We start from the raw sequence: 27923 nt of genomic DNA, 5'->3' as shown, positions 1-27923 counted from the left end.
TAATATGTTTGAGTAAATTGGAATTTGAAGTCCTGCAAAAGTGTTCTTAATGTATGCTGTCTGATGTGCTTTGTGAAATTAAAGACACCTGGTTTCATCATTGCATTTGAGATCAGGTGTAATACAGTGACATAAGGCATGAATGTATTGAACAGAACCATAGGAACATAAATATAAGAAACAGAAGAGAGCTGTGAGTACCTGTTGTTTCCCTTCTGTTAGCGAAGAATTTTTTGATCAGGATTCCAGTCTGTTCCTTAGTCACGAGTTCTGCAAAGATTCATTTTGGAGGGGGAAGGGATATTTTTCTTACTATCCTAGATCTTTATTTTCAGCTTCACATCATATTGCTGATAACTTTCAAACCATTACAATACCCACTAATATATCACTTTTCTGTTTTGCTTTTTGGTACCAATCTCAGTTATTATTATATTCTCTGCCAGTACCTAGCAAGTTATACATAAAGGCTCTGATCACCTGCTACCAGCTGATGATAAGTATCTTTCTTCTCCATAGGGTTTTGTACTGTGGTATGGCAGCTTGGCACAAGTCAGTGCAGCTTTCAAGGGCCTTGCAGCTCCTTGTGGCCAATGGAAGCACAGCCAGACTGTGCTGCGTGGCACTTTGGACTCCTTGGTGGTCCCTGCTATGCCAAAGCAGCTATCCTGGAGTGCAATATCTCAAGTTACTGCAGGGGGAGTAGTGGAAAGCAGCTTTACCATTAGGAACAGTTTGGATTGCTCTACTTATACATCTTTTCAGGTAGAGAACATGGTAAGTAGGAATGCCTGAGCAAATGGAAAGGGGTGGCTTGGAAAGCAGTGTCTCTGGAAAGGATTTAAGGAACACAACTCAATATGAGTTCCCATGTTAAGCAATTCACCTCTTTTTGAAGCAATGACTTAATTACCCAGTGACTGACTAGTCCTCAGAATGCAGATAGGGTTCACATAGCGGAAAACAATATGAAACAATAGGCAGTCTATACATTACTAACCTTGTCAGCATTTTCCAGGCCCTGTCTGTTTGTGGCTGATCAATGAACTGCTAAAATGGCAGAAGGCTCAAAGGAGATGGGAAGGGCAATGTGCTCATGAAGTTGAAGGAGGAATGTAGGGAATGAGCACAGCTGTTGCAAAGAGAGACAAACGTAACACAAGGGAGACAGGAGAATTGTCTTTCTTCTAGATGGCTGCATCAGTTGAGTAGATCAGCCAGCTACGTGGGTGGAGGGCATCAACTGTCTGTATTAGCTGGGCAAATCAAATGGCTGGATCAGCTGAGGGGATCAATTAGTTGTGTAAGTGTTAGCCCCTGAGTTAATTAAAAGAGTGGAAACAATTACGCAACTGGTAGTACATGACCCAACATAGTGTGCCTAACAAAGAATATAACAACTGAATAACAAACAAACAAACAAAACACATTAAATAGTGCAACAGAGTTGAGCTGGATTCAACCAGTTACTCCTTCCTTGCAGTTGAGGGTGCCCAGTGTCATGAGAGTGAACACATTATAGAGAATTACATTACTAGTGTGATTCAACTATATATTGCAATTGCTATACGCTGATAATTTGTGCTTGTATTGTGTTTTGAGTATGTCGTTGTATCGCCCTGCAAAATCAAAATGCCATGAAACATCAAAAGAGCTTCAAATAAGTAAATTTGGTGTTAAACATTAGATCTTTCATGTGTGGAATAACTAAAGCAAATTTGTTAGGGAATGTTAGACTCTGACACTGATACAGTTTTGTTGGATCTGTGTTTCAATGCAAGTGTATGTCTCCTATACTTTATCTCTTCATGCAGGCTGACTTAGCTTTTTATGCCTATTGAATTTGAAAATTTCCTCAGGTGAATGTAATACATTTATGGTAATGATTCACAGTAATTCTCCTCATCTTCTCAGTGGTTTCTACAAAATGGGTTTCGCACCCATTGAGCCAGGAAAACGATGCATATAGCAATGATACCTTTATACAACAGTATTTTGCATTATTCTTATAGGTTAAAAATATGTAACTTGTCAGTATATCTGCCTTTGAAAGACCTGTGATTCTGAAATATATGCTGTAGCACAGAAAACTGAATCTGAAATTGTGCAAATGATTCTGGTGTCTGTATTTTAAAGAGATTGCTGAAAAAAAAATAGAGGAAGTTAGAAGAGATACACAAGCAGTGTTTGCGGGCTAGAGGATATGACTTAAAACAAATGGCTTAGCTCAGCCTTTTTTTTGTATCTTTCAGGAATATTTGAGTTAACTTGATTATATTGTAAAAGTCCTTTCACAGACAGAAAATAGAAGTTTCTGATGTGATTTTTAACGTCATGGAGAACAGCATAGTAAGAAGCTAAAGCCACTCAAATTCAAACCAGAAATATTGCATAGATGTTTAACTGTGCAGATGATCATCCAAAGGAACAAAGTTCAGTCTTGAATTCTTTCAGCTGAAATCAGATACCTACCTGGAAGATGTGTTTTTGACGAAGACAGTTTATTACACTCAAGAGGGAGTTAACTGAGGGAAATGTAATGGCCTGTGATTATAGAACATTGAACTAGGTGTCTTAAGTGTCCCTGCAATCTCTACACTCTATGAGTCTATTTGTTCCTGTTACATTGTACAGAGATGCATAAACCCTATCCCTGACAAGTCTGTAATATTTTCCCTTACAATTTTTTCCTGTTACTTAATATATGGGACCTAGAATTGCAACGGAACACCAGGTTCATTGATTATAGTCCCCTGTTTTGACATGTCACAGTATTTAATAATTATTCTGGAGACAATATTCCCACTCAAAGGCTGTTGCAGCACCTCACTGCTCTGCTGTTTGGAATTCCCATCCCTAATCTATTTAATCTATTGATGGCTACCTTGCACATATATTCTCAAGATAGCATTGTCCTTCAATTTATGCTCCTGATGTATGTGAACATTTATGTGCAGAACAGTCATGTTTTGAATCAATTTTTCATTTGATTGGTTTTGATTTGATTTGGTGGAACTACAAAATTTTCAGTCTTTTCTGATAAGTGCTTCTATTCTCCTATCTACCCCAGAAGTCTTTCTCTACATTTGCCTTTTTCAATCTGAGATCATAAGTGCTGAGGGGTGTTTGCATTGTTTACTATATTTCCTTCTTTTTTTTTTCTTCTCTCTCATTGCTCTCCTGTTCCTTTTTCACACTTTGTTACTCTCTTTTCCATTATGCTACCTATTTTTCATTCTTTTATTGCTTTCATTCACTTACTCCATTCCTTTTTATCCATCTGCACTGGTTCCTTATCCATTCCCCTAACATGAAGTTAAAAAGTGCCACTCCAGATTGTATCAAAGAATAATGTAACTACAGAAATTTTCTTGACTTCCCCAATGCCTGACATCTGCCTATGACTTCTTTAATTCTATTCTTTATAACGATTACCACTGATTTGCCTGTTTAAGCATCAGATACGTTGGTCTCTAGCTATTAGATCCCACCAATATCCTTAAAAATTAGCAATTTATTCTCTTTTTCTTGGAGTTTTATGCAAGAGGTTAGAAACCTGAGTTACTAGTTCAAATATTTTACCTTACAGCTCCTTGGAAACTCCTGGGTGAAAATTGTATTGGGCCAGTAATTTGATATTACTGTTTTTTGTTGTTGTTGTTATTTTCTTTATATATTCTACTGACATTTCAACTTCAAACTTATTCTTCCATAGCATCTCCCATAAAGAGGGGTCTGCTATGGGAACTTCCTCAAGTTCCCCAAGTTCTTCACAGTGAACCCAGAAGTGAAAAATCTCATTTAACATTTTCTGCTATGACTTTGTCTTCTCTGAGGAGTTGTTTCACATTTTTAGCATCTACTAGCTTTACAGATTTTCTATCCAACTTTCTGCTCCTAATGTGTTTGAAAAAAGATTTTTAGTAGTTTTAACACTTCCTGAGACTTGTCCTTTTTGACTTATTTTCTTGTGTTTAAATTTAAATTTAACAGAATTAGTACTCTTTCCTATTTTCCTTCCTTGGATAAAATTTACGTTTTCTGGAGGGCATTCTTTAATTGTATTACTCCCATTTTAGTGCATAGCCATGCGAGTATTCATAAAGTATTTTTTTATTGGTGATGTTACTTTTCTGCAGTTAGATTAGGAGTGGAATTACGTTTACTGTCTTGGGTTGGTGTTAGCATGTTAGGTTTAAGGTTTCAGTTAGTGTGATTTTTTATTTTTTATTTTTCTTAGGGTTAAGGTTATGACTGAGGCCTCAGGTTGTGTAGTTTTTAGAGGGAGTGATAGGGCTTAGGTTTAAAGTTACAGTTTCATTTCTGGTTAGGGACAGGGTTTGCATTTATAAGGTTAGTGTAAGGAATTATGTTTAAGGTTGTACTAGGGATTTAGAATTAGACCAGATGTTATGGTTAGGGTTGGGGCTGGGGCCAGATCTTGGGGATCAGAGGTTTGCATTAGGACTTAAGTTTGTGAGTTTGTGTTAGGGTTTAGGCCTTGGGATGTGCATTAGAATGTAGGGCTTAAGGCTTGTATTAGAGTTTAGACTTAGGGCATTGTGATTAGGTGTTGACGGTTACAGATTTGGGGTTGGGGTTAGGGATTTAGTGTCTGGGATTTGTGACAGAGTATGAGCCTTGTGGTAGAGGTTAATGGTTGTCATTGGGATTTGCATTAGGATAATTGCATGGATTGGTGGGCTAGAATAGGGCTGTGTTGGGATTTAGGGTTTGAGGATAGGGGTTAATTTAAGGTTTATGTTTAGAGTTTAATTTAAGAATTAAAGTTAATATTTTTGTGATCATTTGGGGTTTAGCTTACCGTAAGGTTTGTGATAGGCTTTAGAGTTTGGGGTTTGTGATAGGGACTTCTGTTGTGTTAAGGATTTGTTTTAGGGCTTGGAGTTAGTGTTTACATTAGGGTTAGGATTTGGATTGTGGTTTATGGTTTGATTTAAGTTAGAGTTAGCTGGTTGTGCTAAGGATTTATGTACAGCTAGGGTTTAAGGCTTTTGTTTAAGAGTTAGGGTTAGATTTTGGGTTAGGGCTAGGGTTTAGGATGGCAGTTTGCATGCTTAGGTTTAAGTTTGGGGTTTAAATTCGGGGTTTAAATTCAGGGTTAGGGTTCAGATTTACAGTTTTCCTTGAGAGTGTGATATTAGAGTTTAGAGTTTGGATTTAGAGATTTTCTTAATAATACTTGGGGTTTGGGTTAGAATTGAGAATTGTGTTAGTATTTAACTTTAGGGTTGGTGTTTTAAGGTAGGGTTAGGGTTTGTATTAGTGTATTCTGCTAGGGCTTTGGGTGTTGCGCTGGGGTTTAGGGGTGTGTCATGGGGTGAAGGTCCATGTTACAGGTGTACAGTTAATAGGATTTATAATTACGGTTAAGTTTTAAGGATGACAGTAGGGTTAGGATTCAGTGTCAGATTTTTTTTTTTTTTGGGGGGGGGGTGAGCTTAATGTTAAGTTGAGGGCTTGATTCAGTGTTAGGATGAGATTAGTTAGGGTATTGTTAAGGTCTTCGTGAGACATTAGGGTTGATAGCTAGTCTTGCACTTAGGGGCTAGAGTTAGGGTTACAGATGACATTTTTTGCATTTCCTTGGAGCCTTCTAATTTTTATCAAAGTTATACTGAAATAGAGTTACTCTATTTCTGAATTGGCACATATATGGAGACAAATAGGCAGTTAAAAGATATTTACTATTATAGATAAGAAAGCCAGATATATGCATTTTGGTTTAGATGAGAAAGTATCTCAGCTATGTACCCTGGTGCTGTGAATGTTTTTGTCTATATTTTCCGTTAGGGCCAGTTAATTAAAATTTTCAGCTGAAGAACAATAAAAGTTGTAGAGGTACTGTGTGCCAGAGAGCTGATGGTGTGATAAAAGCAGTGTCAACTCAGGCAGTACACAATCAGAAATGCAAGCGGTGGCAAGGACCCAACAGAGCATATGAAGTTCAATCAAGATATTATCCAGCCTGCAGAAATCTAAGTTAATCACATGAAATCCCTTCTGACTTCAGAAGGAATAGAGCCAGATTACAGGAAAATTTAAATTATGGCCAACACAAAACACCCACTACTAACATAAACAACAAGAACTTAACATTTCCATAGATATTGGGAATGACTATAGTTTTACTGTGGTACATCCTTTTAGAAGAAATCTGAACTGCTTTAATTCAATTGTTTTAAGTCAATTGTTTTGTATCAATACAACTTAAATAATAATCACAAAAAATGTAGCAACAAACACAAGCAAGACTCCTAAACATTGAAGGTATTTTTCCAGAAGCCTAGTCATCATTCAGACAGAGGGATTCTGGAATGGATTAGGATTTACCTGCTATAACATTAAAGCCCGATTTCATGTACATCTGGAGCTTTCATGCCACCCAAATTATTGCCAAGGAATACTAGTTACTGCATTTTTTTTTCCTGTGTTCATGTAAAGAGCAAATTGAAAAACAGTCATTTAACTAGCATTGCTATGACTTTCTAAACCTCTGGCAGCTTGACACATTTTGAGGCAAATGCAAGAAATGTTATGACTTGCCATCCATTCATAACTGGACACCATTTAACTTTCAAATCTGCAGTGAATGGAAATAAGACACCATGATATACAGGGAAAAAAAAGGAAAAAACCAAAACAAACAAAAAAACCAAGCTAACTATAAGTCAAGTGCCAGAGTGAAAAATAAACCACAGATTTTGGTGTTGTTACATGTTTTGCACAAATATTCATGCACCTAAAACTTGCCTAGTAGATATATCAAAATAAGCCTAGAAGAGACAGAAGCTTCTCTGGTGGTATATAAACAGCTGGAATTGATGTTATTACCTTCTGAGAATGTAGGTTGTACCACCATCTTCAGATGTTGATACCACGACATGCTTGATCTTGACTATGGGCCGAGGCTAAAATCAGTGGTGATGGCTGGATCTGGTGGATTATGGCCTATGGTCCAAACAGACCTGTTTAACCTTTCTCCACATAAATTAAGCTTAAATGCGAAAAGTGTAGGAAGTTCTGTGAAAACCTTCACAAGCCTTCACTGTGTTGGAGTACACAGTCAACGTAAGACGTTGTTCACAGGAAAGGTTTAAGAATGAAGAGTCATTAAATATACTTAATTACTTGTATGTAAGTAGTTAATTAATAGTTAAAATTAATTCTTTTGGCTCACCAGGGAATCTCTGGTTCGTAGGGCTCTTTCATAGACTGCAGGAGCTTTCTCAGGGTCTGGAAGACCCAAGTGTCTATACCAATCATAGTATTTCCTTGTCGTATAAACAGTGTTTTTGTTCATCTTGGCAATCCTGGTGTACATACACAGCATATCTAAGAAAGCTCATTCACAGTTTTACCATACAGGATCATAGGGAACCTTCTCTTTTTCTTTTTTTAATTCACTTCTGAATTTGAGATGATATTTCTGAAACTATTGACGTCTGTCACAGGTACAGGATGACAAGTACTTGCTTATGCTGCTCAGTACAGCACTGTGTAAGTCTCTATAACACTGGTGAAAACAATGTATGTGGAAGGCAATGTTGTGTCTTTGGAGGTACTACTTTACATAAATCTTATACTTTGAGCTAATAGGCTTTAACAAGCACCAAAGTCACTGCCTGAATGCCATGTTTCCAGCAATATTCCACAGCCCTTTTTTCTTCCCATAGATATACCCTTACTTGTATACATAGACTGCGTGATGTGCGGACAATGAAGTCATATATAGTCCACTTTATGAATTTAATGTTTATAAATTCATTAGTTCTCTAATTAAAAAAAAAAATCTACTTCAGATTGATTTGCATCTGGATTTATGTGTCAGTAGACAACATTTCCACAGCAATTTTCCAAGGAGCCTATTCCTTCCAATTTGTTAGAGGTTTGTCATCCCAGGAAGTTCTTATGCCATTACCTAAGGCATATATCTCATCTTATTTTAGCTGAAGTATTGCACAAACCTTACTACCAAAAATATGAACCCTAATGACAGTTTTCTAAGACACTGGACAAGTAGGTTTTACTTGTAAATTTAGGAGAAAGTCCTCAAGGGATGACAGCCAATTATACCACAGTTGTCCAAGATCTGTTACAATACCCATGGTCGATTTTGTAAGCATATGTTTTCCTGGATTAGAATCTGCAAGTTTTTCTGCCTGGGTGAAATCTAATTTTCTGTTTCAATTCTGTATTGGAGAAGGTCTCTCTTTCCAGTTTAGTTGTGTGAATGCCAGGCTAATTCTAAAGTAATTATTTTCAGGTACACTTAATTCATCTTCTATTTCTACCGGTTGATATCAATGCTTTAATGAAAGCCTCAATGGTTTCAAAGGTTTTCTCGTAGCTGGATGATGTGAAAGAGAGTTGATGGCTTATAGCTCCTGTGCTTTGGCAGTTTGGAAGTTAGTACACATTCTCTTTACTCCCACATCATCCATGTGTGAACTTACTACTGGTAAAAGGGATTTTTTTTTCTATGCTATTAACCTGAAATGGGATACTCACTTGTTAACGCACACTGTAGCTGTTGGACTGCAAACCTCTCTGAATAGCCTGGCACAGGGAGAAAAAAAGGAAAAGAAAGTGGAGCCTGTGCCTATGGTTTATATGTTTCTCTTATGTCCAGGGTCCAGATTTACTCCATCAATAATGGTGTGATATCAGTGAAAGGAGCACATGGTCATATATAGGGCCTTTTATTTCTAAAGTGTTTGCAGTTCCATAAGATAAGAAATTTCATATGTATAACCTCCTACCTGAACTGCTTACAAATGGAAATTACATAATGTGAATATCAGTTAAAAAGTGCTGCACTGTTTTCATTATATCTACTCCAACGTTACAATGCCAGCTCACAGTGAGAACATGTTTTTTGGCTTTGTTGTTCTCTGGTCAGGATCAGTGTTGCTCCATACCATATCTCTTTTACTGTGTTGTTGTTGTTTGTTTGTTTGTTTTGTTTTGTTTTGTTTATTTGTTTGTTTTTACTCTGCATCACTTATTAAAGCTAGTCAAATCAGCCAAGGAGAGTAAGCCGTTCAATGAGGTTAGCCTTGTATTTTTTTGAATGAACAGCCTAATGACAGGCTTTGTAAGTGCACAACACATAACTCAGTATCTGTTCATGGATTGCTTGTAAATTCATTTCTGTGAATATTCATTTTCTGTGGTGAGTAGATAGCCTCAAAGGCTCAGACAGAACTTTTATCTCTGCCCGTCCAAGTTAAGGTTTGGAAAACAGGAGCAAGTAGCACATAATGAAATATTGGTGTTGCAATTGTGTCTTCCAGAGAAAGTTTTCTGCTAGAGATTTTGACAAATCAGGAGCTCCTCAGTTTTTTATATTTTAATAATCATTTAACTAACCATTGACTGATTCACACCATAATGTCAGGAATTTTTTTCTTTTAAATCATGGGAAAATTTAGCAACATTTCCACACATCACTCAAACAGCTCTAAAGGTGCAGGCATTTTGAACAACATATGATGCTTTTTTAGAGTATCACATATTTCCTTCATCTTACAAATATTTTTAAATAACCAAAAAGATAGAAGCCAGACATCCAGCCTAAAATGTATGGGGCATTCAGGCTCCTTTTTTGTTAAACAAGGATACATCCCCTCACCTCACTTAGTCATTTAGGATAGGATTGTCTCTGGAATAGTCTGTCTCCACTGAATAGTACCTGGTTGGCTTTTTGATATAGTAACATTCGGATGCTTTCCTACTGGTCTCTGCCATGTATTTATGCTGTTGTTTAACCTTATCTAGATGGAATTTAATTGTATTTTTTGTCTGTTTTTCCATTTCATCAAGATCACTTGTTCCTCAACTGCTCTTTCAATTCTTCCTAGTTTGGTATTGCAGATTGTCAACGTGCTCTCTGTGCACAGAGTGCAAGGCTACCTGTAAGGGTAGATCGAACAATATTCACTGTTCAAATAGACAAAAATCTGCCCATTTCTTAGTTTCTCTAGCAGAAATAATTCTTAGCTACTCTGTGCCTCTTCCTAATAAATTGGGCAATTCAGTTACAAGCTCTTTTATATCTTCCAAAACAAAACTTTTTTTTTTCTTCTATCTATCTATTCCTTCATTGTAATCTTTTGTTATGTTTTTGGATTTATGGCATTTCTGAAAAATCTAATGTTTTTACAGGGGAAAACATAACAGATTTCTGAATCTAAACTTTGTTAGCAAGCTTGAAATGCCAATAAATATGACAAGGCAAATGGTTGCAGATGACAGGATATTAGACTAAAGCTTATGGAGGCATTCCAGAGACCTAAAGAGAAGCAGGAAATATGTCATCAGAAAGAATTATTTGTTGAAAAATACAAGTTCTAGAGGAATACTGGCCACTGAATGTATTCCTGGCTTCTTGATTAACGGTAATTATTAAAAAGCAGAACATGAGGAATAATAAAGAAAGGTTAAAATAATATAAAACTATTACGTAAATTTTCAGAATACTTTCAGATTATTCTCTGTGACATGATTTCCAAAACAGGTACCTAAGATGAATAATAAATCCAATCAGAAATAGATTGACAAGCATACACTGTTCACTCTTTTGCACAAATCAGGAAGAGGGTACTAATTCACATAATGTGATCATAATATATTTAGAACTGGTAAATAAAATTATTTATAACTGAATCTTATTACTTTTTACTGTAATCTAGTCCAAGAGTTTGCAAATAAAATTCACTGGCCTTTCTGATGAGAATATTCATGGTAGAAAAAGACTGTAACATATCTAAAATACTGTTCATAAATCTACTCTCTCAGGGCACAAGCACAAAGTACATTAAGATGAACTTTCCCAGATGACAGTTTACCCAGTGTGACAAAACATCCTTTTAAAAATGTATCAAAAGCGAACCGAGAAGTGTGGGTAAGACTCAGAAAAGCTTTACAAGCAGAAAGAGTTTCCCCCGGCATTAAGAAGTGCAAGATATTGTAGTCTGGACCAGTAACTTATTACATGCAATTACCAGAGAGCTTGCACAGCTATAAATCAAACTGCTGGAAGGCTCTATAGCAATGTATTTCTTGTCTCCTATAAAACACACTGCAATCAGTCAGAATTTCTAGGGGAAGTTTGGGAGGGACGACAAGAAGCTCTGAGGGTGTTTGGAGAAACAGTACCTGATCTAAGCCAGGGCTGAGCTGAATACCGTGGAGCTGTTAGTAGGAATGATATTGCTAAGGTGTCCACAGGCTGGGAGGCAGGCAAGAGCAACCTGAATCCTCTCATCTGTTCCAGCTGTCACTGCTCTCCAGAAGCTCACATCCAATGTGGCCAATAGCTTGAGACAAAATTAGGAGGCTGCAGACTTTCCCTCTACCAACACCAGCAAGAAAAGAGGATACAAAACTCTTTGCAAAGGAGGAAAGAATAAATAGTGAAGTATTGCTCACACTGCTGCTACAGAAATCTTCCCCATAGTTAGATCAGAGTTTACATGTGCACGATCTTTACAGGACATCTGTCACTCCCCAAATCATCTCTATTGAGTTCAAGAAGTGTTTGGAAAATGCTCTCAGACATGCTCTGATTTTTTTTGGATGTCCGTTTGGGGACCCAGGAGTTGGACTTGATGATCCTTGCATGTTACTTCCAGCTTGGGATATTCTATGATTCTATGGAAGAGTTCTGTGCTGCCAAGGTCAGCTGTAGACATAAATCCCCAGTTAGAATAATCATTTTCTGCTTAACACTCATGAGAGCCAGCATTGATCTGTATGGTACAAACAGAAGATGTTCTTCACTTCATAGAAAACTCCGTCAGGCTCATGAGGTGGTTAGATGATGCGCTGAAGCTTGTACAAGCTCATGCAGTTGCAAGACTCCCTTGGGTGTGCAAGTGTTTTGACATTTTCTGAGTCACATTGCTTCTGTTGCATTGATATCCCCAAACCGTAATCTCTTCATCTGAAGAAGCAAGAAATACTGTGGGAGAGGGATGGGACACCTTGTCACCAGAAATCAGCCAGAAGTCTCACACATATTCGGTGCTTATTATAAGTGACAAAGAAAAGAAGGGGGGAAAAAAGGTACTGCCAAAGATTGTGACAGGACCTTCAATAGTTAGGGAGTAATTTATCTATCTGTCAGAAAAATGTATAAAAAATGTTATAAGCACAGAACTGAAGGAGTTTATATGAAGATAAAAATAGATTTAATCCTATGATTATATTACAATTTCTAACACTACATTTAATAACGTAAGAGTGAAGCATATCATTGGGACTGTAGGAGCAGCTGACATTAACAGTGTGGCCTTACAACTGAAAAAAATTAAAGCGTTTGGGTTGAACCAAAATATTAATATTTTATTTCTTTAACACAGGTATTTGTGACAAAGCCACATATATAACAAAAGCAAAACACAAAGCTTTAATGATAAACCAAAGGGAGCAGTAGCTCATGCCATTCCTGTATATTTAGTCTGTTTTCACCTAATAACCAGTGGCTAACATCTCAAGATTCATCTCCTACTAGTAGCTCTCAAACTGAACTGTATCTGTCAGTCACATGAGTCAAAACAGTTCGTATCTTCCACCTCTCTTGGGAATGCCATACTAGGTTATGCATTAGTGTTGATAAGATGCGGAATGTGACAAATTATTTTGCTGACACCACTCCCCTCTGTATATAACTACAATTATAAATGTTTATTGAAGCAAGGAAGTGTTTAGAGGCTTCAAGAAAAAGGATCCCCCCACCCTCCCCAGTGCAGGCAGTGGGACTGTGGTTCTTTGCAGCTCCTCCAGAAGTGCCAGCAGTAGGAGCACTCCTGGAAGCAAGGCCTCAGCATAGAGCCCCACCACAAGGCTTGCTCATTTGTCTGCTCATTTTCTCTGTCCTGTCTGATGTATAAATACTTATACTGCTTAGTTACTGCATCAGATGAAGGTTCTGGGAAAGGTTTTGGAGACTTTTCCAGAAACCTTAAGAGCTTTGCAAACTGAAAACTCTTGGAAGACTGGAGAAGTAGATTTACTTTTTTTTTTTTTCTTTTTTTTTGAAAAGTAACTGAAAAGTAACCCTTGATCTTTAGCTGCTTTCTCAGAGTGACCTAGCCGAGGACTATAACCCTAGTAACCAGCAAAGTAGTATGGACTTCTTATTTCCAGTCAATGTGGTTCAGAAGTGACTGATCCTTACTGCATGAAAACCGTGATCACTTTCCCATGTCTTCTCTTCCACTTCAAACTATTGAATAACACTGAAAATTCTCCTTGTAAACAGGTAAAAATGGCTGTTAAAATCCTCTCTGTAAGCGTTACTTAACGTCCTTACGTCATCCAGTGGGTGGGGGAAATGACTATTCTATCTACTGTAATATTTTGTTGACATTTTAGAACCTTGAAATATGTTTTACCCAGTGTGAACACTGAAAGTGTTTCTTAGGTGCCTTTTTAATTAAAAACCCCCTCAACATATGGTTTTAGCAAGAGCCAATCAAAATAATGTGCAAATGTGTTTATGTGTGGATGGCTGTATGCCACAGTTCAATAGTGCTCAATTGGCAGCACTTTCTGAAAAGATAAGATTTACTGTTTGGAAACAGGATGAAAGTTTAAGTGTTTGCATTCCAATTACTAGCTAAAAGCAAATCAGTTTTGTTTCCATTTGCTATTTTAGTAATGCTTTACTTATCTTAATTCCTTTGCTTAATATAGTATTTTCTTCAAGGTCTAAGAGCTAGAGCTTGTTCAAAGAAACAAACACTGGGGGAGGAAGACTTCAAATGAATGGGCTATGAAACTAGCATTGCTCCTATTGACTCAAACAGTGCATGTTCAGACTCCAGAAGAGCTGTGCAGTTTAGAGTAGCTGACATTTGTCTGTGACTGTAGACTGGATTTGGTATCCGGTACATCCAGCCTTTGATAAAAAATAGCCTTCATTTCTCAAAACTCATGCTGTTATATGGATTTCTGTTACACTTGGTAATAGCCTAATGCAAACTACAGCACTATACAAATAATGAGAACATACTATGCTAACAATTAGATTGTCTGCAGAAATTGCCCAGCCCTATTTGCATGATAATTAAATGGTCCACAAAAAGCAAACACCTCAGAAAATGAAACTTTATGCAAATGGTGTGATACTGTGTGCTGGTTAGATCAAGTCTTTTTTTTTTTTTTTAATGAAAATGGCTAAAAAAATTTACCAAGTCAAGAATCACAGATAATCATTGCAATGGAAAAAAATCAATATGAAATAAAAATTATAAATTGAACTGGCAACACTTTTTTTTTTTTTAATGATGTCAGTAATGTCAAATCTATAAAATAGATTGTATAAGAAGAAAAAATTCACTGACATTTTGTATGTACTTTGAAGGCAGACTACAGTTGTCTTCTGAACAGGCAGAAATCTCTCACTACATGTACTGCACCACCAGTGATATTAGGGATAGCTAAGTGGCAGAAGAACTAAATCCCAGAACTGCCTTTCTTCCCCACAATATATTTATCATTATGTGTTATTAAATTCAAGAAGTATGCAGTCTCACCTAAATGTCCTAGAATAAGAAAACCTTGATGTTTGTATTAGAGAATAAAGGGCCTTCATGTGGTGTTTCTCCATCACATCATTGATTTCTTGGAGGACACATACCACTCCTATCTCTGGGGCAAGAAATTTTTACCGCAGCAAGGGAAGAAGCTTGAAACACCAAAAGGACTGCTGACTATACAACACGACTGCATCTCATTTACATTATATCCTAATTTTCTGGCTGATGTTACACTCACTACCAAACTCACCAATCAGGAATGGACATTATAAAAACTTCATGAAAAATGTAACTCTGTCTCAAAAAGTTTAGGCTGAGGTAAAGACAGTTTAATAAGACTGAAAAGGAAGAGAGTTAATAATAATGATGATAATAATAATAATATGTACAAATTAAGTGATGCACAGTACAATTTCTCACCACCCGCTGACCGATGCCCATCCCATCCCTGAGCACTGGTACCCCATATTTATATTTCAGTCATTGTCCTCCATACCAAAAAGGCTTTAATCGCTTGGCTTGCTTGATTGCAGCACATTTCGCAACCATGAATAACCTGTGCTATAGTGTCCATGCACCCCTTGATAACAAGCCCATCTAAATTTTGCATCTCTTCCTTGATGGCCTGAGGTGCCATGTCATTTTGGGTCATCTGTCCTGGTTCTGTCTCCTCTCAGCGTCTTGTGTACCCCCAGCCTCCTCAATGGCAGGGCAGCACAAGAAGCTGAAAAGTCCTTGACTTAGTGTAAGCACTGCTCTGGAACAATTAAAACATCAGCATGTTATCAACGTTATTTTCATTCTAAATCCAAAATACAGCACCATACCAGCTATTAGGAGGAAAATTAATTCTATCCTAGCCAAAATCAGGACAGATGTAAACCTGTATGAGTGGCTATGCTGAAAAAATAAATCACCAAAAAGCCAGAAAGTGTCAGAAGAAAGCTTCCCTATGTATATTTTACAGCCACAGTGGTTAAGCACTGGAACAGGCTGCCTGTGGGGTTTATAGATGGTGGTGATTTTAAAGACTCAGGTGGAAAAGGTCCTGAGAAACCTCTTCTAGCATTGAAGCTGGCTATGCTTTGAGCAGGAGGTTGAACTAGAGACCTCAAGAGGTCCCTTCCAACCCAAATTATTCTGTGATTCCAGGACTCTTTCTGCCTCTGTGAGTATATGCTGGAAGACTTGAAACATGATTCTCTGCTAATTTTACAGCAGATGTCTTCTTTGCCAAGAGCCTAGTCCACAGCTGACTGCTGTTAGCTGGGGCCTTTTTGTTGCAATCATTGATTTTGGATTAGGGCCTTGCAACACAAAATAGATGCTCAGGGGAGGAACCAGCTGTCCTATATGTCTTTTTAAAAGTAATTCAGTATGTAGCTACATGCTTTCTTTACTGAATCATATCCAGACACCTCTCTGACAGTAATACCAATGTCTTTGTGTTTTGTATTTTTTGTTTTTTTTTTTTTTTGAGCGCTTACCACTATGATATTCAAATGCTTAATAAATTTATATTTATAAGCTTTAAATGACATCTTTGTACTGTCACAGGGAATAGCAGAGCTGTTTCTCATTTTTACAGATGGTGAGTGATGAAGACAACCGGACAACTTGCAAACGTGAAGTATCTGCTAAAAAGTGAACATGGACTTGAGCATACATCCATCAAGTTAGGATAAGCAAATTTGGGAATGAATGCCATATCTAATCTCAGAATGTGCAATGCAAAGCACATTTGCTTTTTATTCAGTAAGGTGCAGAAATGTTCTGAAATGGATTTATGTAGAAGGGCTGTACCATTCTAATTACATGATCTTTGAAATTGTTTTAGCCACTTGCTAACTAGCACAGGAAGATCTGTGAATGACATTCTGAAAGCTACAGAAAATCTATTATATTTCAAATGGCTAAAGATGAATTATATTTGGATTATTTGATGAATTAATGTTATTCATATGGTGGGTCATATGGTGGGGTGACAAAACCAGAATCCCACAAAAGGAAAAACATAATTTTTTATTCAATTTGTGAATATAAAATCTGAAACAGTGCCACAAATCAAAATGGTCTCTCCAAATGCTGTATTTTAAGCAGTGCTCTCCAGATGTGGTTTTTAAAATAGATAAGTTAGTCTCATGTTTTCTTCCTTTTTTTTTCAGACACGATTACTGAGAAGCAAAGGCAGAGAGGTATAGGAGAGCCAGGTGTTATCATGATAGTCTAAAAAATGCTATTTTGTTTTTAGGTTTAGCTGAAACATTTATGCAAAAGAGAGAGATGTTCAATCTATTAAATTTCTTTTTGAATTAAATTCATACCTCGATTTTAAACATTGTAGAATTTAGAAATATTTGGAGAATTTCTGGCTCAAACCAACTTCTTTTAAAAATCACAAGTAAAAAAATCTCTCTTTTTTCACAAACATGCTCCTGTGTACCTAAACAGATGTTTTTGCCTTTCTTATTTCTTCAAAAATCACACAGAATATGTCCTCTTGTGTCTCAGAAATATCATCCTGATTTTTTTTCACAGAACCATGAGAATATGCCTGTGGGAAAGATTGAAATCAGTGGCAAAAACACTGATTTCCATGGAGACAGATTTCACAAATTAAGGGCAGGCATATCCAGTTTAAAAATGGCAGAGGAACGGGAAGAGGGAAAGGGGAAATGGACACAGGAATGTGCTCCTCAGTAGCTGGAGGGATCTGGAGCCACCCACATTCCTCCTACTACAGCTTCTAGTAAATCCAGGCCAGCTTTCATGGCACAGGTTATTGCGGTAGAAGCCTTCTGTTTTAATTCAAAATAAAACAAAATGACAACAACAGAAAACAACAACAAACCCCACAGGAGTATTAACCACATGCATTTGTTCTACAGCCTTAATTTTCAGATCATAGCCACACTGCAGTACAGCTCAAGTGTTGATCTAATGGAAATGCAAGCACCTCAACACTTTATACTTAATTTAACAAGTGTGTGAAAGTTGATTTGCCTAATCACAGACATGGATGTAACTTTTTCATATTGATGCTTTAACAATGAAAGAAGTTGCAGAGAATGTGAACAACCTTCTCAATCATTTCTGGTCTTTCTCTTATGTGGTTGGTCTGCTTCCTTACACTAGGAAATATTGGCCTGTATCCTAAATACTTAAGTATGGAAGAAGAGTTCCTCAGCCTTTCCCCCACTAGCAGTTACTGCTGACTAGTAGAGGTTTCCATACTTCACTCTTGTAGAACCTTGAAGGTTTACTTCAGCTATGGGAAGAAACATTGTTAACAGGAAAATAAAACAACAGTGAATATTATTAACAGTACTATGGTATTGCAGTTCAGCACCAGAAACAATGAGAGAATTATTTCTTATAGTTTTCTTTATTTTCCACCTACATTGGGCATTTTTATTTCTGTACCGTCTCAATATGATCAAGAAAAAATGATACAATCTGTTTGATTCTTTTTACCCCCCCCCCCAAAAAAAAAAAAGTATATTTTTCTGTCCCTAGCCATCTTAAATAAAACATTTCTATGTCTGTGCTGCTGATGGTATTTATCTCTGACATTTTTCACTGCCTCTCAAGTGTGGATGTGTGGTTTCGGTCATGTCTGTATTGCTCAATGCACTCTAGAAAAGTGCTGTGTCCATAATGCATTGCACTTGAAGGGCTACCTTTCTCACACTACCCCAAAGAGCTTAGCGCCAGCCTGTCCAGATGCCTCTGTAGCACAACACACAACATGCTCACTGCTTATTAGCTCCCTGGGTGACACATTACTACCTCAGTAATGTCCTTTAAGGGGAGCAGGCAGGCAGTATATATCTGCTGCCTACAGTAGAAACAGGCTGCCCATTGCCTCTTCTGTAGCTCTGCAGGTTGCTAGTACTTCGATACTTTGGCCACTGCTGTGTTTTGCCAGACAGATTTGGCACCTTTGCAGGCCATTGGCAGGTCTCGCACTGTCTGCAAAGGCAGCTGGCAAGTTGCTTGCTACTCACTAACATGCCGTGCAAACAAGACATCCCGGAGCTACAGGTTAGCCACCAGAATGACCACTAGAAATGGCGTGTGCCACTCCTGGTCAGTGGAATCAGTCTTGTGGGCTGCCTGAGTTTCTGTATCCAACAGTCTTCCTACAGTGGGCAGAGATTTTGGAACTAGAAAACCAGTTTCCACTGTTCTCCACATGGGGTAGACTGAAAGTTCTCCGAGGATCCCGCTGAGCTCCTCGTGAGGGCTTGTCAGCTCAAGCACCTGGCAATTATCCTTGTGAGATTTTTGGTTCATACCTAAGGAAGAGAGAAGCTGTGCTCAACATAAGGGTCTAGGTGGCCATCCCTCCTGCCAGTCAGTCCAAAAATAGACAGAAAACTGCAAAGCCATTGTCAAGCTCACCTTTCCACAAGCCATCTGCATTGCTCACCTTCCTGAGGTGATAAGAGCCTTTGCCCACTTTAACCAGTCAAAAATGCCCAAAAGAGTCCCATGAAAATATTAACTAAGAGTGGTACTAAATGATCATCCCTGGTACACCACTGAGGAGACTTTGTGCTCATCATAACTTGAAATTTCTACACAGACATGGAATAAAGTTTGGGCTCTGAAATCTGGCTGGCTGCCTGGGAGGTGGCACATGCTGAGCAGAGGTTGAACACCAAGATCTTCAGAACTGTGAAAAGTGCTGTGTGGATTTCATAGAATCTATGTGTGAATACTGTTGCCTTTCTGTATGGACCAGTTACTGTGGAATTGGGCCTTCCAGCTCTTGTATGCCTAGCTTGAAACTGATGCCACATTTGGATAGAAGATGGCAGAGAAGATAGACAAATATAAAAGGTGCTCCATGTGTGGCTATAGGAGACTGTTCACTCATAGCAGAGCCTATAGAGAGAAGTCCATGCAGTGGGTCCATCAAGTCCCCAGAAAGCCCAGAATATAACACTCTAATGTAGGGAAAAATGTACCATTCAAACTCTAGAAGTCAAAGGACACATCATGATGCATGATATCTCACATGGTGCATCCTGGACTTTATCTGCAGACCATTCCGGTTGATTGTCCATTGTAGGGGTATGTGTAATGTGAAAGCATCTGCTTCATTAAGTTATCTGGTTAAGAACTATTCATCATAAATTAAATAACAAATAACAGGGAGGGTGATAAATTAAACACAAATTAAAACAAACCTGACAGGTAGGTGATATTGGAGACAGTAACAAAGACCAGAACTGCTCAACCACTGGATGACATGCCATTAAAAATCTGCTCATGCACACTCTTGAAGAGGGTCAACCTGAACCTTGTATCTGATAAGGTGGAAAGAACATTAACCTGATTATTATGGGACACGTGAAGGGCTTTGTAGACTGTGCAAAATTTGCTATGGAATGTCCAGTGGACGGGCCAAAGGCAGAGAAAGTGGAGATGGGGTGGATGGGGTAGGAAGATCTTCGAGAAAATATAGAAAAAGGTGATAAAAGGGGCCAGTCACGTGTAAGCGAGCTGCCAGTCTGTAAGCTTACCAGACTGAGCCTTCCACCTGATCACCTCTATCTATGTTATTTTACTATTGTGCCATTTTTCTCAACTGTTTGTCTTTTGGAAACCCACTTTCTATCCTATGGTCTATATATCAGCATTTGGAAAGACCAGTGTGCAAGAGTTCTGACTACCAGTACCTGCAACTGGAGAAAAGACCTCAGGTCACAGGCCCTGTAGCTCTTGGTATGAGCAAGTGGAGGGGAAAAAGATGTATATGTAACTGTGGAAAGTCTAAATGCCAGAACTGGAAAACACTGAATGTAGTTATTTTTCCCCTGTGAATTTAATCCTGGGTGCATGTGTTTGTCTTAAGGTCAGAGTCAGTGGGGTGTAAGGGAGCCCAGGGTCCAAGCATAGATGTTAGGCAGGCTGAGAGAGCCTGTGACAATATTAAAGGTGTTCTTTGTTTCAGAGGTATTTGTGAGATGAATGCGTGCATGCATGCCTCTCTTTTGCTGGTGAACATCCAGCTGGACTAGGCAGTGTGCAAGAGACCTATATATATAGAGAGAGAGACCTGTAAGGGGACACACGGTCTGAGCATGGATATTAGACATGCTGATACCCAAGGAATCGATTAACATGAATGTGCTTGTAAGTCTAAAGAGTAAGGGTGTGTGTGATTCCCCCAGTGAACTCTAATCCTGATCAGCCAGAGAGAGAACAGGACTGGGCTGTCTGTACTTCTGTCCTTGTGTTCTGGTGGTGGTATATGAATGCTGCTAAAGTCAGACAGATTTCAGCAGTGTCCTCCATATGTGTATGTGTGCGTGTGGGATACGTGGTCAGACTCACTTCTGGTTTGACCCACAAACAGGAACTGTAGCCTCCACATGCACGTGCTGCAATTGGGTGGCTGGGAAGGAGCAATTCCTGGGTCCAAGCATCCACCCAGCATCCTTTAACAACCACTACAGTGCCTGTGTGCTGATCTGCAGATCCAGGACCAATCTCAGAATCACAGCACCATTGAGGTTGGAAAGGTTTCCTGGAGATCGTTCAGGTTAAGCCCCCTGCTCAAAGCAGGGCCAGCTGGGGCAGGCTGAATTTGCCACAGAGGAGCAGTTCCTGGGGAAGATTGTGATGTTACTGCAGGAGCTCCAGGAGGGTCACAAACAAGTGGGAAGCTGAACAGCTTTAAGTTGGAAATGAAGCAATTCTGGCAGCAGAAGTGGTACCCATTGATTTTTATGAAACTGGAGCACTGCTGTTTTGGTATTGCTCAGTGTTTGAATGTGTAGCTTTTCAAAAGCTCTGGTATAGCTTAAGACACCTTTCCTGTGCTGTGTCAGGGCCCCTTTTCACGCCGGGATTCTACCTTCATCTTTTAAACAGCAGAAGCTCTGCTTAGAGCTGTGAGGGTGGTATATACTGAGGTGTCAAACCTGTCTGTCAGGAAACCGATAGAGACCTCAGGCAACTTGTCTTTGGATAGAAACCTTTGTGCTAGTCTCTTTAGCTTCACAGGCCACTTGCATTCATCCTTCCATGGATGGCTGGATGTTGTCTAACGTCTCAATGTATTTTTATGATGATATGCTGAAGCATCTATCACTCCCTGAACCATAGTGTGAAAACAAATGTTCATGAAAGGCCTGTTGAAATTCATTGTTTTAGAGTACTGTTTGTTCCCACAGGAAGCAGGTTAGATCACTCCAGAGCAGGACTCAGGAGCAATCCAACAGTGTGAATAACTAGGATTTATGTATTTGCATTTGCTCCCAGGCACTTGTTTAGCCAGTAATGTGTACATAGCTGTTTTTTGCAATTGAAGGTTATCAGTAGTTTCTTGAAATGCCATTTAAAAATTTCTTTGAACAGGGAAGTTTTAGAATAAAATAACTTTTTAAAGACTAGATGTAGTAAATGTATTTCTGATAATGTAAAAAGTTATTTACAAAGATAGTTGTAATGATAAACCCGAATAATGCTGCGTGACATATCACCTCATTTGTAATAGCTGCCATGAACAGGCCTGTTGAAGTAAATGGTGAATGCACCTTGGCATTTCTAGCTTGAAAAGCCATAATGAAGGATTTATAACCACTGCAATTTTGTAACGCTGCTCTGGAAGGAGAAAAGAAAAATAATACCTTAAATAACAACCTAATGGAAGTATTCTGTAAAGAGAAATAAAATCATTAACCCATTCTGTCCTTTCAGAGACTGTGGCAATGTAAGGATGATCTTTTCATGCGGTCTGCATTAGCAGGCTATAACTCAGGGAAACTGTTAAATACATAATCAAGGACATACTATGCACTTCAAAAGACTCCTTGAGAACAGATAGCACAGAATATAACAGTTTAAACTAGCTCAGTGCCATCTGATCAACTAATTTTGAAATCATAAACACAGAACCCTTCATATAAACAATAATTTCTTAATGCTTGTGCCAAAAACCCAACCCAACTATAAAATAGCTATAAATAGTTGCTTGAATAAAAATAAGGTATTTTTAGAAATAGAATCTCAAAAGTACCAAACTGTGTGAAGAGATCTGTTGTTTAATAACAACGTTGTGGGGTCATTCGCCATGTAACTGAGCAAGGTCAGCAGAGCAGGTCTGGTGATGCTCACCAGATTCATCCATGAGTCAAGATCACCTGACAAGTCTGCAGTGATGGGGTAGGTCTGAGGTCAAACAGGGAAGTTAATTTAGCATGCTAAAGCAATGGTCAGGGTCAGACCCAGAGAAAGTACCTAGCCACAGCTGAGTCAGCTCCAGGAAAGTGATGAGACAGTACCAAAGTCAAGCCAGAAAGTCAAGTCAGCATTAGGGTTCAGATCAAGACAATACATGGCCAGTAACACTCAGGACTGGACCCGGACTGTAACATATCTCTGCGATATATTGAGGTGAGCAGTTTCCAACTGCAGAAGAAGTAGGACCTCAGTGAGACTTCTTCCAGCTATTTCCTTCAAAGTCACCAGCTGTACTCTCTCTAATTCATCTCTGAGCCCAGGCAGCAAAAACCTCAGGAGAGGAGGGATGTAGTCAGGGCTCTGCTAGATAGTATATAAATGGCTTATTAGGCTAAAGCATGTACTAAAACATGGGTCTTGGCTGCTTAAGTCATTGGTCTCTGACTGTACCACAGATGATGCTTACAGGTTTGATCTTTATATGTGTAGAAGATGGCTTATGGTAATGCCTCAAGTGACTGTATAACTATAACCCCTTTTAAGTCTTATGATTCACACATATTTATTGTACATATGTTCTGTAAACTAGCAGCTGTGTATTGCTGCTATCTTCAGAAATATTTTCTAGGGCACAATGTAAAAGCATTGACCCTCAATACTGAGAAACTAAAGTATATCAAGAAAAGAAAGATTCCTCACAGGCTATGCATAGCCAGACTCGCAAAGGTTCCTCTAATATTTGGAGAACAGAAAAAGTTCTTCAGGATTCGCCCCATCACAGAGATTGTTTTATCTATACTTTTAGAGTAGTCATTCTCAGAAGGATAAACAATTTGTATTATAGATGCCACTTCTGTTTTACAAAATAACTTTGATTTTGGTAGAAGCTGGATGTTTGATGGTACTTGGAACTAAGGTGCTTTCTACAGAGGGTAGGCTGCTCTCTCGGCTAAGTAACAGCCTGATGTTAATGTTCTTGTACAACAGTACTGATTGGAAAACACACTTCTGAGTCACATACCAGCACCCTAAGAAACAATCTGACACCATAAACTTCTTTCAAAGCTCATGCTTGCTTGTCTTTTATTGATAATGACTTTTGGTTGTTGTGGTTCTGATTTGAGTTCAAAGCATTGATCTAGAAATGAAAGACTGTTTCCTCTTATCAGACCCAGGAGTCACTCAGCCTGCTACTCAGAGATGATGAGGTTCAATAGCAATCATTTACTTTTGTAGATTTCTGTAAACAACCTTAAAGATGCCAGAATTATCAGGGCTAAAAGGTAGTACTTCAATTTCAAATTGTCACATTAAATACACATGGCCTGTTTCAACTAGTTGAATTAATTTGCTCTTTCATGAGAAAACAAAAGAAGAGATCTTGACAGGTGCCTAAAAAGGACAGTTTAGCTTCCTTTAAAATCAATAGGTATGTTTCTCTTACGTGTACTACTACTGGTGAAAGATGTAACTATTGCTAATACCCCATACAGACAAAACTGTAGTGGTCCAGCATAAAGGAAAATGAAGCATGTGTTTAACATTATATTGCTGCTTACAAAACCTAAGTAAGACTAATGGCATCCCACCTCCAATGCCTATACTTAACCTTCATGAATATCTTAATCATCTTCATTTATTAGTAGTATTACTCTTGAAACTCATTGTGCTACTTGTATGGTGAGGTGGAATTGTTTATAAAGATGTGAGGAGTATTACAAATTCACAAAGTTCCTGAGTGTTCCTAGTAAATTCCCTAAGATGATCTTCAAATCCAGCATTGATCACCTTAAATTTAGTCTGCCAAAAAAAAAAAAAAAAAAACTTTTTGGCCAAACTTTGATACAAACTTAGAAATACATTTTCTGTGGAATAGAGGAGTCAAATACATAAACATGCAGCAATCCAACAGTGGATAATTTGGATAATTTGATTTTAAAATAAATTTAAATTTTAGCGTATGTTGTGTATTTTAGGAAAAGAAAATCGGGGGTCTTCTTTTTATTTCCCTAGAGCTTTCCTAGAAAGTAGATTGCACTGTAGTCTTAGAGTTTTAAAATAAGGTCAGCAAATAATTATGGAACTATACTATTAGATCTGTGAGCAAAATTAATTATATATATAAAACAATCAATACTAAATTGCCTTGAACCTCTTGAGTTCAGCCCATTAATTGTCCAGGTAAAATAAATCACTGTTTATTACCTATGAAGGTATTAATTATACAGCAGTCAACAACATTCATGTTTGTTGTCAGTTTCACCAGATCAAGACACATACAGCCCCAGCTGGCTGAAAAGAGAAGCATTTGCTTTGTGTTTTAAAAGGCATTACTAGAGAGCTTTAAATTAATAGCTTTCGTCTTGCACTGCTAAGTCTGCAGTTCCAACAAAACGTCTGTGGTCTGTGTTATTTTCAGTGCAGTTAGGAGCTGATGTAGCTAAACCAGTGCTAGCTCCAATTGCCACGGACACGGAGCTTTCAGTTGCATCACAAGTGTATCCTGGGTTTGTTTTCTTTTCTCCTATCACTGTTCAACATTTCAGTTTTTAGACTGTAACTGGCAAATCTTGATTTATTGTACTGCCTTTCATGGAGGAGTCATGTATTGATCTGGCTCTGGCCAAGACTGAAAACTGATGATAATAAACTTCTTGGTGCTATGTATGAAAATTAAAAAGATAACACACCAATCATTATTCATTGTTGCTGATGGTCTTAGCATTGTTTGAGTTGCCTTCTTGAATTGGCCTTCCTTGTTTATTCAGTTTCTTGTGCTGACTTAGGTTACATGTCTTTTGGGATGAACATTGTCATTCAGTATACAGTCAGTTGAGCCCCAATCCACAATTACAGTACAAATAAATGTGAGCTTGGAGTTGGACCAGGTGACTCCAGAGATTTCTTCCAATTTAAATTATGCTATAACTGTGATATAGAGTATTCTTGTCTCAGTTTTGTATTTACTTGCCCATAATTTTACTTATTCTCATAAAATTAAATCCATTGCTGATAATAGCCAAGTTTATTCATATCACAGGACTATGGTGGCTGTAAAATGCTGGTAAAATTGCATTACATCTCCCTTATATATTAACTGTGCTGTTACATTGGTGCAAATTTAAAGTTGCGGTAAAAGCACATTTACCTTCTAGTAAAACAAACAAACAAAAAAGTTTCTTTCTCTGTATTCTCTGCAGGTACTACTAAGAGTAAAGCTATATCTGAAGTTTGGAGACCTAATTAAGATCTCAGTCTTGTCAAAGATATCACAGACTGAGTCTAAATACCACTTTTCTTCACTATTCTTTTATACTGAGTGGAGACATTTTACTTTCTTCTTTAACAGCACCAGACATTAGCAACTGAGGTTGGTGAACACTACAGGATCTGCCAGTCATATTAGCCTGAATTTCTGAATATATTAACTTTAGCTATGTTTATATACTGCCTTTCACACACGGTTTCTAATGATACTGTGCATAACATATCAGAGCACTTGAGGTCAAATTGTGAAATCACTGCCAACAGTATTCTAAGGTCTTAACCTTGTTTTAACTAACATGACTGTTTGAGAAAAGCCAATATCACAGTGATGTATCATTATGTTTTTTACATATCTAGAGGTTTTACAAATCTAGAGGTTTAGATATTATCAGTAGAAATTTTGCATAATTCCGATATAGGTAAAAGAAATATTGTCATGTGCTTTCATGTGTTCAAATACAGGCAGTAAAACTTAAATTTTTCAAAGACCAATCACCTGTAAATATTCTCCAAGGAAACTAATTGCTTTCTTTGTTTAACACATTCAAAGATGTTCAAAGATATTATGAGAATTCACATCTATTTTGAAAGATTGAGGTAAAATCCAGAAAAAGCATTTGTTCCAAGTTTGTTAGCTGCAAGTTTTAACAAAAACAGAAGTAATTTCTAAGTGAACTGATTTTTCACCTTGTAGAGAAGTTGCTTCTTTTTATTGTATGGCAAAAGTAATCTGAGTCATTTCATGATTGATTTCATTTTTCCATTTCTCTTATTAATGCAATAGTCTTTTAGTTGAGATCCCAAAGTAACAAAGAAACAGAAAGATCATCACGCTTGGATGGAACCTTGGTGAAAATCATATGCCCAGTTGTTCAGCAGTGACACACATGGAGAACAGGATCCTGAACTGCCAAATCAGTGCTAAAGCCGCAGGCCCCCAGTTAAGTCCTCTGTGGAAAATCACTGCCCACAGAATTCAGAAAAGAAATACCAGTTTCAAAAAACTAGGATTATTCTTAACTCAGTAGGTATGTATATAAAATAAAAAAAAAAATAGCCTTGATTTAGTAATTTGTTTCTAGCAAACATTGCAAAAACAAGACAATACAAATCACACCTGTGTTTACATTGAGAAAATATAAGGTTATTAGCAGCTGCTCTTGGAAATTTAGTGATTCTATGCATTTCCTGGGGTACAACAATGATGTCAAGGCAATAGCAGAAAAATTCTGAAGGAGGTTTGGATTTTTGCCAAGGTGCTGGAAAGACTTTCCAGGTTCACATTAAGTTGTGTAGTGACCATGCTAAAACACCTTATCCATGAAATTTCACATATGGACTAATAATGTGATTTGAAATGATTGCAACCTAAAAACGGTATTATAATTTCTCAGGTAACTGTTTCATGCTTGTTTGGATTTTCTTTATCTTTACTTGCTATTCGTATAGATCATTTCGATTAGACATAAGCAAGAAAGGAGTCTGGAGCTGGGGGTTGGCCTCTTCTCACAGATAATTAGTGATAGGACTAGAGGGAATGGTCTCAAGTTGTGTCAGGGTAGGTTCAGGTTAGAAATTAAGAGACATTTCTTCTCAGAAAGAGCAGTCAGGCATTGGAACGGGTTGCCCAGGGAAGCGGTGGAGTCACCGTCCCTGGGGGTGTTTAAGGAGAGATTGGACGTAGTGGTTAGGGACATGGTTTAGTGGGTGGCATTGGTGGTAGGGCAATGTTTGGACCAGATGATCTTGAAGGTCTCTTCCAACCTTAATGATTCTATGATTTTAAAGTTTTGACCATGAACATAGGAAAAGTGTGATTTACTCTTGACATAATATTTGTCTTTTACTAATTGAGGAGCTGGGCCATAAACTTTTTGAAGTGCCAGGTTGTAA

The 27923-nt window shown here is 37.9% G+C and overlaps 2 long non-coding RNA genes across 3 annotated transcripts in view; both read left to right on the top strand.

The window, feature by feature from the left end:
* Positions 1–27923, top strand: part of LOC308188668 — an 87163-nt gene that overhangs the window by 37160 nt on the left and 22080 nt on the right. The window lies entirely within an intron of this gene.
* Positions 2–18066, top strand: LOC308188666. Its single transcript, XR_013945676.1, has 3 exons — positions 2–193; positions 520–777; positions 16156–18066. It is a non-coding gene; the product is annotated as an uncharacterized lncRNA (long non-coding RNA).

The sequence above is a fragment of the Anser brachyrhynchus genome (genome assembly GCF_964034855.1).
Source record: "Anser brachyrhynchus genome assembly, chromosome: 2".
NCBI lineage: Eukaryota > Metazoa > Chordata > Aves > Anseriformes > Anatidae > Anser > Anser brachyrhynchus.
This window is presented reverse-complemented; position numbering and strand designations above follow the sequence as displayed.